Below are 12,925 nucleotides of genomic sequence, written 5' to 3'. Positions count from 1 at the left end.
GTAGTTTGAACATGTGCTGAGTTATGATAATTATTTCAAAATGCATACTATCCTTGTCATGTTAAACAAATTGTACATACAATGAACTTGTGACTTTCCTTGAAGCATGGCTAATAAATAGTATGTATGAAAGTTTATTTACTTAGGTATTACTGACACATTTCAGGCACTAAACATATTTAGCATATCGTGCTCAGAAATAATTATAATAATCGTATTTTTACAGCCTTTACAAAATTAAATCTTACTGGCCTTGAATCCTGCTTCACCTATGCTTTTTCATGAAGGTCACTGCAATTACACATTGGGCCACAGAGGCATTTCAGTAGCATGTAGCATTTCCCCACTCAGTACCGTCCAGAGTGCTGAGAGCTGTGGATCACCTCTAAGCCTGTTTGTGCTACAGAAGGCAGGGAAAATAAATTTTTTGCCTTTTTTCCTTCAGCAGTGAACCCAGTTTGCTTGCCGCCGACTGTCTCACAAATGGGGAAAGTAATCACAATGCTTCATTCTTCAATAAAGCTTTGACCATACCATTACAAAGTAGAGTACAACATGCAATTTGTTATGTACTGCCATGAAAAATGTAATCATTATATTTTACACATTAACATAAACCATTTGCATTTAATCACAATCAGACCAGTTTTCCTTTGATCCTTATTTGTGCACAGGTTGGTAGGGTGCACCATTTACCACTGCTAATTCCTTGTCTATGTTCAACATCTCAACATATAATTACACATGCACCAATACTTTCTCAACATCCGCACCGATAAGGTTATCAACATTGCTCTTTAAGAAGAGATGTTGAGCACATATAACTATTGTCACTGGGTAGCAACAATTCATTACATAGAATTGAATGACTACTTATGAGACATGCAGTACAGTTAGAATGAACACATCAGTCTGCACATTTATGTCTGCACTATGGCACTTACATCTGCAAATGATATGCAAACATATGGGACACAGGCATGCATAGGCACACATATTTCATCATTACTTAGCTCTACTGCATTGGGAAATGTTAGACTGTTATACTTGACACTGCACATTGCCCAAGTATGAGCAGATACCATTGCTAATAACAGCATTAATTAACATTTGCATACCATCACTGTAACCTGATGAGCAATGAATACATGGTTGTCCATCTTATATTTCACAAATGTGTATGTGTGTGTATGTGTGTGTTTGTGTGTGTGTGTGTGTGTGTGTGTGTGTGTGTGTGTGTGTGTGTGTGTGTGTGTGTGTGTGTGTGTGTGTGTGTGCATGTGTGTGTGTGTGTGTGTGTGTGTGTGTATCTACACAACATCATGTAAAGCAAGTACATGTCAGTCTAAGCTGTGCAATACACTTTAATGACAATATAGCTGAAATAGGTCAGCAGTATGCATTTAGTATTGATCAGCTGATTGCACTCACTCCTTCATATTAACAAATGTCTTTTGTCAAAAAAATATATAGCACAATTTCTCATCTGACACTGAGTGAGACCTTAATCCTGTGTACACTGCACTCTCATACTGTAGAAATCAGACTTCTGTGGTGGTGCTTGCATTAAGTACTTTGTCCTGTAGCTTGTATAACTAGATAATTAGGGTGTTCTAATCTCACAGCAATTGACTTGTGTGCGTGTATGAGGGGTTGTTTATAGTGTAAGGGAAGTATAATTCTACACACTATTGCCCTCCTCAACCAGCAGTTGGGAGAAAATTTTGCAATGGAACCATTACATCACATCAATATTACCCATTAATATGTTTCATGAACATATATGGACATATGATTTGATTTTGTGGCAGCATAACATGTGCACTGCCAATGTCATGTGAGATTGCTTCTGTGGCACACGCATTGAGTACTGCATTGTACTCATAGACTGTGCTTTATTTCTTGTTTGGTAGGTGTACAAAAATGCAGAATAAGATTGCCTGAACAAGGGCACTTCATATTAGAGTGATCTCATTTGTGTGCACATGAGCATAGTCAACTAATTGCCATCAGTCTGACATGCTGAAGTGACATCCATTATCAGAGATCCTTTCTTAATTTCAGTTATTTGGGACAATATCCATTGCTATATCCTGTGGCAAATACAGACACTACATGGTTCTTTGGTGTAAGTCACATCATAGTGTGGTGTTTGCATCTATTATTATCTGTCTGCCTGATAACTGTGTCAGGCAAGAGTGCCTTAAGCAAGTGTATTACATGTGGCACAATCTGCTCCTAAATATCTAAGGCCACACACACCTAAATAGGAGATCCATTCTGGACAGCTATGTGTTAATTGTGTGGATATTATCCTCATCAGACTTCCTCTCTGTTGTAGTTGTCCTGCCTTACTTTCATAACTGTCCACATCAGTACGCATAACAGGTTTGCCCATAGGCAAGCGTGTCTGTTTACTGTGTGTATGCTTATGCTGCTTGCATCTTTTTCTGACTGCCAACACCTTTGCTTGCCACAAAAATGTGTTTGTATTCATGTAAGTGCAATGAACAGCATAAATATGCAGTCAGTGCTGCTGCCCATCTGCTCATTGCGCAAACATGTAAACATTGTGTAGGCTTCACAAAAAGCCTACATGATTGTTAATGAATCCTGGGAAATGTTTTAAAAATATTTTTTTTTAGCCAAGGTTTATAAAGTAACAAAAACATAGACAGGGTTCATGAGGTAACAAAAAACAGTACAGATTCATTGCATAATGACAGCACGGGTCACAATGTTTCCTATACTCATTATACACTAATCGCTAAGAAAATAAACTCAGACTCCTCATTGGACAGTCTGATAGCAAAATAAACTCAAATGCAAACACTGGATTCACTAGGCAAAACACTGATACTAGGAAAGGTTGAAGGCAAAAGCAGATGGCACTGAAATGGATGGGCAGCACTACTATAGTAATGAATACAAATCGGTTATTGACAGGCCTTGTGTTGCAAATGTGTTTGAGATTACAAAGAAAAAAAGTTGCAGAAGCACCAAAGCCCAATAAACTTCTTCTTAAAAGTCTTGGAATAAAAATACTTCTCCGTTGATAAAGACAAACCTTTAATGCGAACCAACAGTTAAAAATGCACGGCAGGTAAAACACTTCTTGTTAGTAGAATCCAAAAAAAGCAAGGTATAAATCAAGCGCTTTCACCCGTTCCTATGACGGGCTTTTTCAAGATAAACTGTCAACATTTCTTTGCTTGCTTAAATACAATGCTAAAGATACAATTAATCAATTAAAACAATTATAACATTCCAATTAGGTCCTTTGTTAAATAGTACTTCATTACTGTTTAAAGGAGAATCAATACTATAAGCATTTAGTTCCCATAAATTTTCGTCAGATAGTTTTTTTATCAGATAGTTTTTTTATTATTATAAAGTGCTTATATCATAGTAAATTCCGTTCTCTGTTATTTGTACTTGTGGACCAGTAATATTATATAAAACAATGTGCTAAAACAAACATTTATTGCTTTGGTTACTGTTAAGATTCTTCTGCAAGTGCTTATATTTATATAAAAAGTTTTGTTGTGTAAAAGCACCTCCGCTGTCAAATTGTCCACAGCGGATAGAATTAAATCAAGGAAATAAATGTTGGGTCTTGTATAGATTAAAATACCATTAAACCTTATTTTACACTCTGTATGTTTTTTGTTACCCTTTATTACAACAAATCTGTTAATGTGTTTAGTACATCCTTCTGTACGGTTATAGTATGTGTTACCGTTTACACGATCGCCAACCACCTAATGTTTGTTCGTGTCTGTTATTGTTCAATAAAAGAGTTTAATGTATTTTTAAGTGTTGATAATATTAAATTGATGGTTATTATTCCTTGACATTCTCACTACTGGGTCTTCATAGAATGAATGAAAACTTTAAATTAATATTTCTTATTCAATCGGACCATTTGTTGTTCGTCTTGCAGGGAAGACAGGGGTCGGTTCTGGTGTTTTTACTTAATGCTTCAGTATTATAATATTATTATGACAGTAAGCAACCTTTGCTTAAAAAAATCAATTAAAACTTGTACTAAAGGTTCTAAAAAGTGTCCGTTAAATACTATGTTATTTATGTATCTACGAACATGCACGTAGGTAGAACAGTATTATATTAGTTAAATTGCAACTACATTAAATACATTGTTACTGATAGGCACATAAATAAATGAATAAATAAATAAATATATATAAATGCATATTTGATATCTATTAAAAACCTTAAAAAATGTACTTATATTTGGGGTAACCATAAATATTAAAAATGTTAACTGTGGATATTTTCTAATATATAAATATTTTGTCAATAAATTATTATTTCATTTAAAATTAATTAGGAAAGAGTCTATGATAAAATAATTAATAACAAATATAATAATGTTATGAATACATTCAAATTAAATGTGAGAGTGTACTCTTAATTAATAAAGAGTTATTAGTGCAAAAAAAATTTTTAATCCTAAAGTGCACCTGGCATATTGATTAAAAGACTTTGGCCCACCTGTTAAACATACACTATTATGTTAAAATTGAGTTGAACTTCTTCTATGAAATCAATGTGTCAGTTGAAATACATAAATATATACTTGAACCCCTTTATTTCTTACTAAAAAAATTAAAATATTAAATTACAACTAATTATTACTTGTCAAAACTCAATATATGAATTGTTAAAATATTATAAATTTTTATTTATAATTTTGCCCTTCTTAATTTGAGGAGGCTTGAAATACTAATAGCTTCATTGAGTCCTGGGGTTTTGATGCATTTAATCTAAGTTGCCAATTCAATTCTTTAAATTCGATAGTAGCTTCCCAGTCTCCCCCTCTAGGATTAAGGGGAACTTGCTCAATAACTAAAAATTTTAATGTCATGTTGGGGCACTTGGTGAGATGTTTAACAAAAGCATTCGTTTCTTTCTTTTTCCGAATGTCATACATATGCTCGTAAATTCTCTTACGTAGTGTTCTTTCAGATTTGCCTACGTAAAAACTGTCACATTCCTGACAAATTCCTAAATAAATTATACCTTTTGATCCACAGTTATAATAACTTGTTGGTTTTAAAGAAAATTTTCTTGATTTAATATAGTAAGCATTGCTTTCAACAATATAAGAACATTGTTTGCAACTATTGCATTTGTGTGTTCCAATCCTACCACCTTTATTACCAGATTGTGTTGGTGGTTGATTTTCAAACATATTTTTCAAATTGGCATTCCTTGCATTTACAAACATCGGTCTTTCTGGTACCCATTTTTTTATATCTTCATTTGTAGTCAAAATGGGCCAGTATTTGTTAACCATTTTCTTTAATTGATCAGTTTCATTGTTAAAAGTACAACTAAAAATAGTTTGAAAAGTAGGGGGATTCGTTTTAACTTCAAGTGTGGGGTTTGATAAATCTGGTGGTTCTAACACTGTGCCTAACAATGGGCTGTATATGCCTGTTCTTCCTTCTAAAACTTCCTGATGCATTTCTTCTATTAATGTCAATGGGTAACCTCTCTCAGAGAAGAGTTTTGTTAGCATTTGAGCTTCGACAAAAAATTTTTCATCAGTATTACACATTCTTGAAGCCCTGATGAATTGACCTTTGACAATACCCTTCTTCTGTGAAAAAGGATGGGCACTACTGAAATGGAGATATGTGTTGGAGAAGGTTGGTTTTCTGTATATGGAAGATTCAAAAGTTTGTGATTCTATGTTTTTTACTAGCAATACATCTAAATAGTTCATGTGTGTATCACTAACATTGGATGTAAATTTCAGAAAACTTGTGCTCTCATTTATGTATAGTAAAAATGTTTCTAAACTTGCTTTACTACCCTCCCATAAAATACATATATCATCTAGATATCTTCTGTAGTGTAAAATATTATTCTCCCATTGTGTTGTAAAAATAAATTCATTTTCCCAGTGACACAGAACTAAATTTGCATATGCTGAGGCACATGGTGAACCCATAGCAACCCCTTTATTTTGCTTGAAGAATTCCCCATTAAAATAAATAAAATTATTCTTTAAAATAATCCCCATAAAATCAGTTAATAAATTTATAATATTGTTGTTAAAATTTGAGAGTTTAATTAATGTTTCGTTGAACCATTGTGTACCAATATCATGTGGAATGCTAGGAAAAAGGTCAATTACATCAATTGTCACTAGGAAGTCAACTTTGGTATAATAACTCTCCTTAATACCTTTTAGGAATTCCCAAGAATCTTTACAGACATGTCGTATTGATGTGATGGTGTTTTTGAGTGTTGCATCAACAAATTTACCAAGGGTTCTGTAATGCTACCTGAACCTGCTACAATTGGTCTAAACTTGAGTGGTTCTAACCCTTTGTGAACCTTGGGTATCCCAAATATAACTGGTGTAAGGGGTTTGTTAACTATTAGGTAATTGTATAATTTTTCATTAATGACTCCCTGCAGTAACATATCATATAGTGTGTGTTTGATCCTTGCATATGCTATGTTCAACTCATTTACTGAAAGGGTGCTGTACTGTTCTGTGTCCTGAAGCATGTTATAAATAACTTGGTCATATTCTGCTTTATACATTAAAACTACCCCTCCCCCTTTATCCGGTTTCATTACCCTTATCTGCTCATCCCTTAATTGTTTAATTAGTTTAAAGCAATCTTGGTGTAAATTTTGTTTAAAAACATTTTTTCTAGGTAAACTCCTAATTTCTGTTTCCATCATATCTTCAAAAATTTTTACAACAGGATGCAGGGGTGGGTTAAAAGTACTTGATCTACTGACTAAATCTTTAGGAAGGTTCTTCCCTTTAAAAAAAAATGTCCAAATTCAGCTGTCTCGTAAACAGTTTAAATTCCAAAATGGTTTTGGTTATGTCAACACTTTTGGTTGGGACAAACTGAAAACCCTTTGTGAATAATTCAAAGTGTATATCCTTTACTTGATTTTCTGTGAAATTGAATATAGTAAAATTGTTTTTGGTCTCTATCACATATGTAGAAGAGTGTGTTTGAGGTAGAATAATCTCATTTAGTGGCAATATATCTATCTGCGCTGTTTCCCCCACGCTTGTTGGTTCTGGAACTGTGCTCTGTTCCCTTGCCTGCGTTGGGGAAATTGAAAACCCTGGTTATCAACATTTTTTGGGGTACTGTTATTCATAGTGTTATTAGTGTTCTGTTTCTGAGCTAATCTTTCACTACGTCTTAAAGTCTCAGTCAAGGGTGTGTTGTCATTGACATTTTGAAAAGAAGAAGATGCTCCATTTTTGTTCATAAATCTGGTGGACCAGTTCTGTTTGTTTGAATAACATAATGTTATCCCATTCTTATAGTCATTTAAATCTCTTTCTAACTTTTTAACTTTCCTTTCTATAATTCTAACACAGTACTGGTCAACCTCCTGAAAAACATTGTTATAATCTTTCTTAATCCTAAAAAAAGAAGAATCAGTGTTAATAGAGTCATTCAGTATATTCAGTTCTTCCAATAACATGTCAGCTTTCTTTTCGTAGTCTTTGACCATGAGATGTAACATTTCCAGTCCAGTACAGTCAAAAAGTTCAGAAATCTCTTTATGCAATTCTGTGCCAACAGTTGCATTGTTTGGGAATTTGCTAATACGAAGCCCTCTAGGCACTCTCTTTACTTTGATACATTCTTGCAAGTAGTCTATCTCTAATTTTGTTGCCTTAAAGGAATATAGCTTGTCACTAAACAATGAAAAATCAGTATCAACTTTGTTATTATTGTTAGTTGTAACATTATTGTGCACAGTACCTGCTGAGAAGGCACAATACCCCAAAAAATGTTGATAACCAGGGTTTTCAATTTCCCCAACGCAGGCAAGGGAACAGAGCACAGTTCCAGAACCAACAAGTGTGGGGGAAACAGCGCAGATAGATATATTGCCATTAAATGAGATTATTCTACCTCAAACACACTCTTCTACATATGTGATAGAGACCAAAAACAATTTTACTATATTCAATTTCACTGAAAATCAAGTAAAGGATATACACTTTGAATTATTCACAAAGGGTTTTCAGTTTGTCCCAACCAAAAGTGTTGACATAACCAAAACCATTTTGGAATTTAAACTGTTTACGAGACAGCTGAATTTGGACATTTTTTTTAAGGGAAGAACCTTCCTAAAGATTTAGTCAGTAGATCAAGTACTTTTAACCCACCCCTGCATCCTGTTGTAAAAATTTTTGAAGATATGATGGAAACAGAAATTAGGAGTTTACCTAGAAAAAATGTTTTTAAACAAAATTTACACCAAGATTGCTTTAAACTAATTAAACAATTAAGGGATGAGCAGATAAGGGTAATGAAACCGGATAAAGGGGGAGGGGTAGTTTTAATGTATAAAGCAGAATATGACCAAGTTATTTATAACATGCTTCAGGACACAGAACAGTACAGCACCCTTTCAGTAAATGAGTTGAACATAGCATATGCAAGGATCAAACACACACTATATGATATGTTACTGCAGGGAGTCATTAATGAAAAATTATACAATTACCTAATAGTTAACAAACCCCTTACACCAGTTATATTTGGGATACCCAAGGTTCACAAAGGGTTAGAACCACTCAAGTTTAGACCAATTGTAGCAGGTTCAGGTAGCATTACAGAACCCCTTGGTAAATTTGTTGATGCAACACTCAAAAACACCATCACATCAATACGACATGTCTGTAAAGATTCTTGGGAATTCCTAAAAGGTATTAAGGAGAGTTATTATACCAAAGTTGACTTCCTAGTGACAATTGATGTAATTGACCTTTTTCCTAGCATTCCACATGATATTGGTACACAATGGTTCAACGAAACATTAATTAAACTCTCAAATTTTAACAACAATATTATAAATTTATTAACTGATTTTATGGGGATTATTTTAAAGAATAATTTTATTTATTTTAATGGGGAATTCTTCAAGCAAAATAAAGGGGTTGCTATGGGTTCACCATGTGCCTCAGCATATGCAAATTTAGTTCTGTGTCACTGGGAAAATGAATTTATTTTTACAACACAATGGGAGAATAATATTTTACACTACAGAAGATATCTAGATGATATATGTATTTTATGGGAGGGTAGTAAAGCAAGTTTAGAAACATTTTTACTATACATAAATGAGAGCACAAGTTTTCTGAAATTTACATCCAATGTTAGTGATACACACATGAACTATTTAGATGTATTGCTAGTAAAAAACATAGAATCACAAACTTTTGAATCTTCCATATACAGAAAACCAACCTTCTCCAACACATATCTCCATTTCAGTAGTGCCCATCCTTTTTCACAGAAGAAGGGTATTGTCAAAGGTCAATTCATCAGGGCTTCAAGAATGTGTAATACTGATGAAAAATTTTTTGTCGAAGCTCAAATGCTAACAAAACTCTTCTCTGAGAGAGGTTACCCATTGACATTAATAGAAGAAATGCATCAGGAAGTTTTAGAAGGAAGAACAGGCATATACAGCCCATTGTTAGGCACAGTGTTAGAACCACCAGATTTATCAAACCCCACACTTGAAGTTAAAACAAATCCCCCTACTTTTCAAACTATTTTTAGTTGTACTTTTAACAATGAAACTGATCAATTAAAGAAAATGGTTAACAAATACTGGCCCATTTTGACTACAAATGAAGATATAAAAAAATGGGTACCAGAAAGACCGATGTTTGTAAATGCAAGGAATGCCAATTTGAAAAATATGTTTGAAAATCAACCACCAACACAATCTGGTAATAAAGGTGGTAGGATTGGAACACACAAATGCAATAGTTGCAAACAATGTTCTTATATTGTTGAAAGCAATGCTTACTATATTAAATCAAGAAAATTTTCTTTAAAACCAACAAGTTATTATAACTGTGGATCAAAAGGTATAATTTATTTAGGAATTTGTCAGGAATGTGACAGTTTTACGTAGGCAAATCTGAAAGAACACTACGTAAGAGAATTTACGAGCATATGTATGACATTCGGAAAAAGAAAGAAACGAATGCTTTTGTTAAACATCTCACCAAGTGCCCCAACATGACATTAAAATTTTTAGTTATTGAGCAAGTTCCCCTTAATCCTAGAGGGGGAGACTGGGAAGCTACTATCGAATTTAAAGAATTGAATTGGCAACTTAGATTAAATGCATCAAAACCCCCAGGACTCAATGAAGCTATTAGTATTTCAAGCCTCCTCAAATTAAGAAGGGCAAAATTATAAATAAAAATTTATAATATTTTAACAATTCATATATTGAGTTTTGACAAGTAATAATTAGTTGTAATTTAATATTTTAATTTTTTTAGTAAGAAATAAAGGGGTTCAAGTATATATTTATGTATTTCAACTGACACATTGATTTCATAGAAGAAGTTCAACTCAATTTTAACATAATAGTGTATGTTTAACAGGTGGGCCAAAGTCTTTTAATCAATATGCCAGGTGCACTTTAGGATTAAAATTTTTTTTGCACTAATAACTCTTTATTAATTAAGAGTACACTCTCACATTTAATTTGAATGTATTCATAAAATTATTATATTTGTTATTAATTATTTTATCATAGACTCTTTCCTAATTAATTTTAAATGAAATAATAATTTATTGACAAAATATTTATATATTAGAAAATATCCACAGTTAACATTTTTAATATTTATGGTTACCCCAAATATAAGTACATTTTTTAAGGTTTTTAATAGATATCAAATATGCATTTATATATATTTATTTATTTATTCATTTATTTATGTGCCTATCAGTAACAATGTATTTAATGTAGTTGCAATTTAACTAATATAATACTGTTCTACCTACGTGCATGTTCGTAGATACATAAATAACATAGTATTTAACGGACACTTTTTAGAACCTTTAGTACAAGTTTTAATTGATTTTTTAAGCAAAGGTTGCTTACTGTCATAATAATATTATAATACTGAAGCATTAAGTAAAAACACCAGAACCGACCCCTGTCTTCCCTGCAAGACGAACAACAAATGGTCCGATTGAATAAGAAATATTAATTTAAAGTTTTCATTCATTCTATGAAGACCCAGTAGTGAGAATGTCAAGGAATAATAACCATCAATTTAATATTATCAACACTTAAAAATACATTAAACTCTTTTATTGAACAATAACAGACACGAACAAACATTAGGTGGTTGGCGATCGTGTAAACGGTAACACATACTATAACCGTACAGAAGGATGTACTAAACACATTAACAGATTTGTTGTAATAAAGGGTAACAAAAAACATACAGAGTGTAAAATAAGGTTTAATGGTATTTTAATCTATACAAGACCCAACATTTATTTCCTTGATTTAATTCTATCCGCTGTGGACAATTTGACAGCGGAGGTGCTTTTACACAACAAAACTTTTTATATAAATATAAGCACTTGCAGAAGAATCTTAACAGTAACCAAAGCAATAAATGTTTGTTTTAGCACATTGTTTTATATAATATTACTGGTCCACAAGTACAAATAACAGAGAACGGAATTTACTACGATATAAGCACTTTATAATAATAAAAAAACTATCTGATAAAAAAACTATCTGACGAAAATTTATGGGAACTAAATGCTTATAGTATTGATTCTCCTTTAAACAGTAATGAAGTACTATTTAACAAAGGACCTAATTGGAATGTTATAATTGTTTTAATTGATTAATTGTATCTTTAGCATTGTATTTAAGCAAGCAAAGAAATGTTGACAGTTTATCTTGAAAAAGCCCGTCATAGGAATGGGTGAAAGCGCTTGATTTATACCTTGCTTTTTTTGGATTCTACTAACAAGAAGTGTTTTACCTGCCGTGCATTTTTAACTGTTGGTTCGCATTAAAGGTTTGTCTTTATCAACGGAGAAGTATTTTTATTCCAAGACTTTTAAGAAGAAGTTTATTGAGATTACAAAGAGTCAGACCCAGTTAAATGACTAAATAACAGCAAGAATCACCAAAGATTTATTGCTTAATGATGACATCTTGTACTATGATTCCTACAATTATTGTTCGATATTTGTTTGCTGATAGGTGAACTCCAGATGAGCAAGGTTAATTTTCACTGGAAGCCTGCTAAGTCTGGCAAGAATCTTTCAAGTAATAACAAAATATGAGAAGTATGACTACAAACCAAACAAATGAGCATGGTAAAAATGAATGAAACGTAACAGTATTTACGTTGCATTTCATTTATTTCTTACCTTGAGAAACAACAAATATATGGAGAATGCCACTTTAAAAGCTCACAGAAATAGCTGGAATCAATAAATCTATTTTTTTTTGGCTCTTTTTAACATGGCTAAACATGTGACACTGCTTTTACCTACCTTGCTATATTTATCTGTTCTGACTGACATTAGCAAACTCACCAGCAAAAACTAGAACAAACGTACAACAAAATTGTTAAATATGAACCCCAGTAAAACATATCACTGCATATCTTTAAGAAATAATTCAAAGGCTGGAGCTAAATAGCCTATTGACTTTGAATTATCTAAAGGCTACACATACTATATTATTTAAACTAAACAATTTGACAGCACAAACTCATAATCATTTAAAACTGAAATTAGAGAGAATCCTTACATTCTGGTGTGTATCCAATCTACAGAACTCTATAACTCCAAAATGAGTATTGAAACCAAATGCAATAGCATTAACTATGAATTAAAAACTTATCTTCAGATTAGTGTCGACTTGTACATAAAATCATCTTACTACTTGTATTTCTTTAAAGTTTTCTTTCTCCCCAAATTTACCTTAGCTTTACTCTCCACATTGTCCATTTCTACCCAATATAATCTGTATTGCTTCTCTACCTTCTCTTCACAGATAGATATAAATACATTTACAGAGAGAAAGGGTTGCAGTCAATGAAAGTAACACT

Source organism: Protopterus annectens, chromosome 4.part0, assembly GCF_019279795.1.
Source record: "Protopterus annectens isolate FY-2018-M chromosome 4.part0, PAN1.0, whole genome shotgun sequence".
Lineage (NCBI taxonomy): Eukaryota > Metazoa > Chordata > Ceratodontiformes > Protopteridae > Protopterus > Protopterus annectens.
This window is presented reverse-complemented; position numbering follows the sequence as displayed.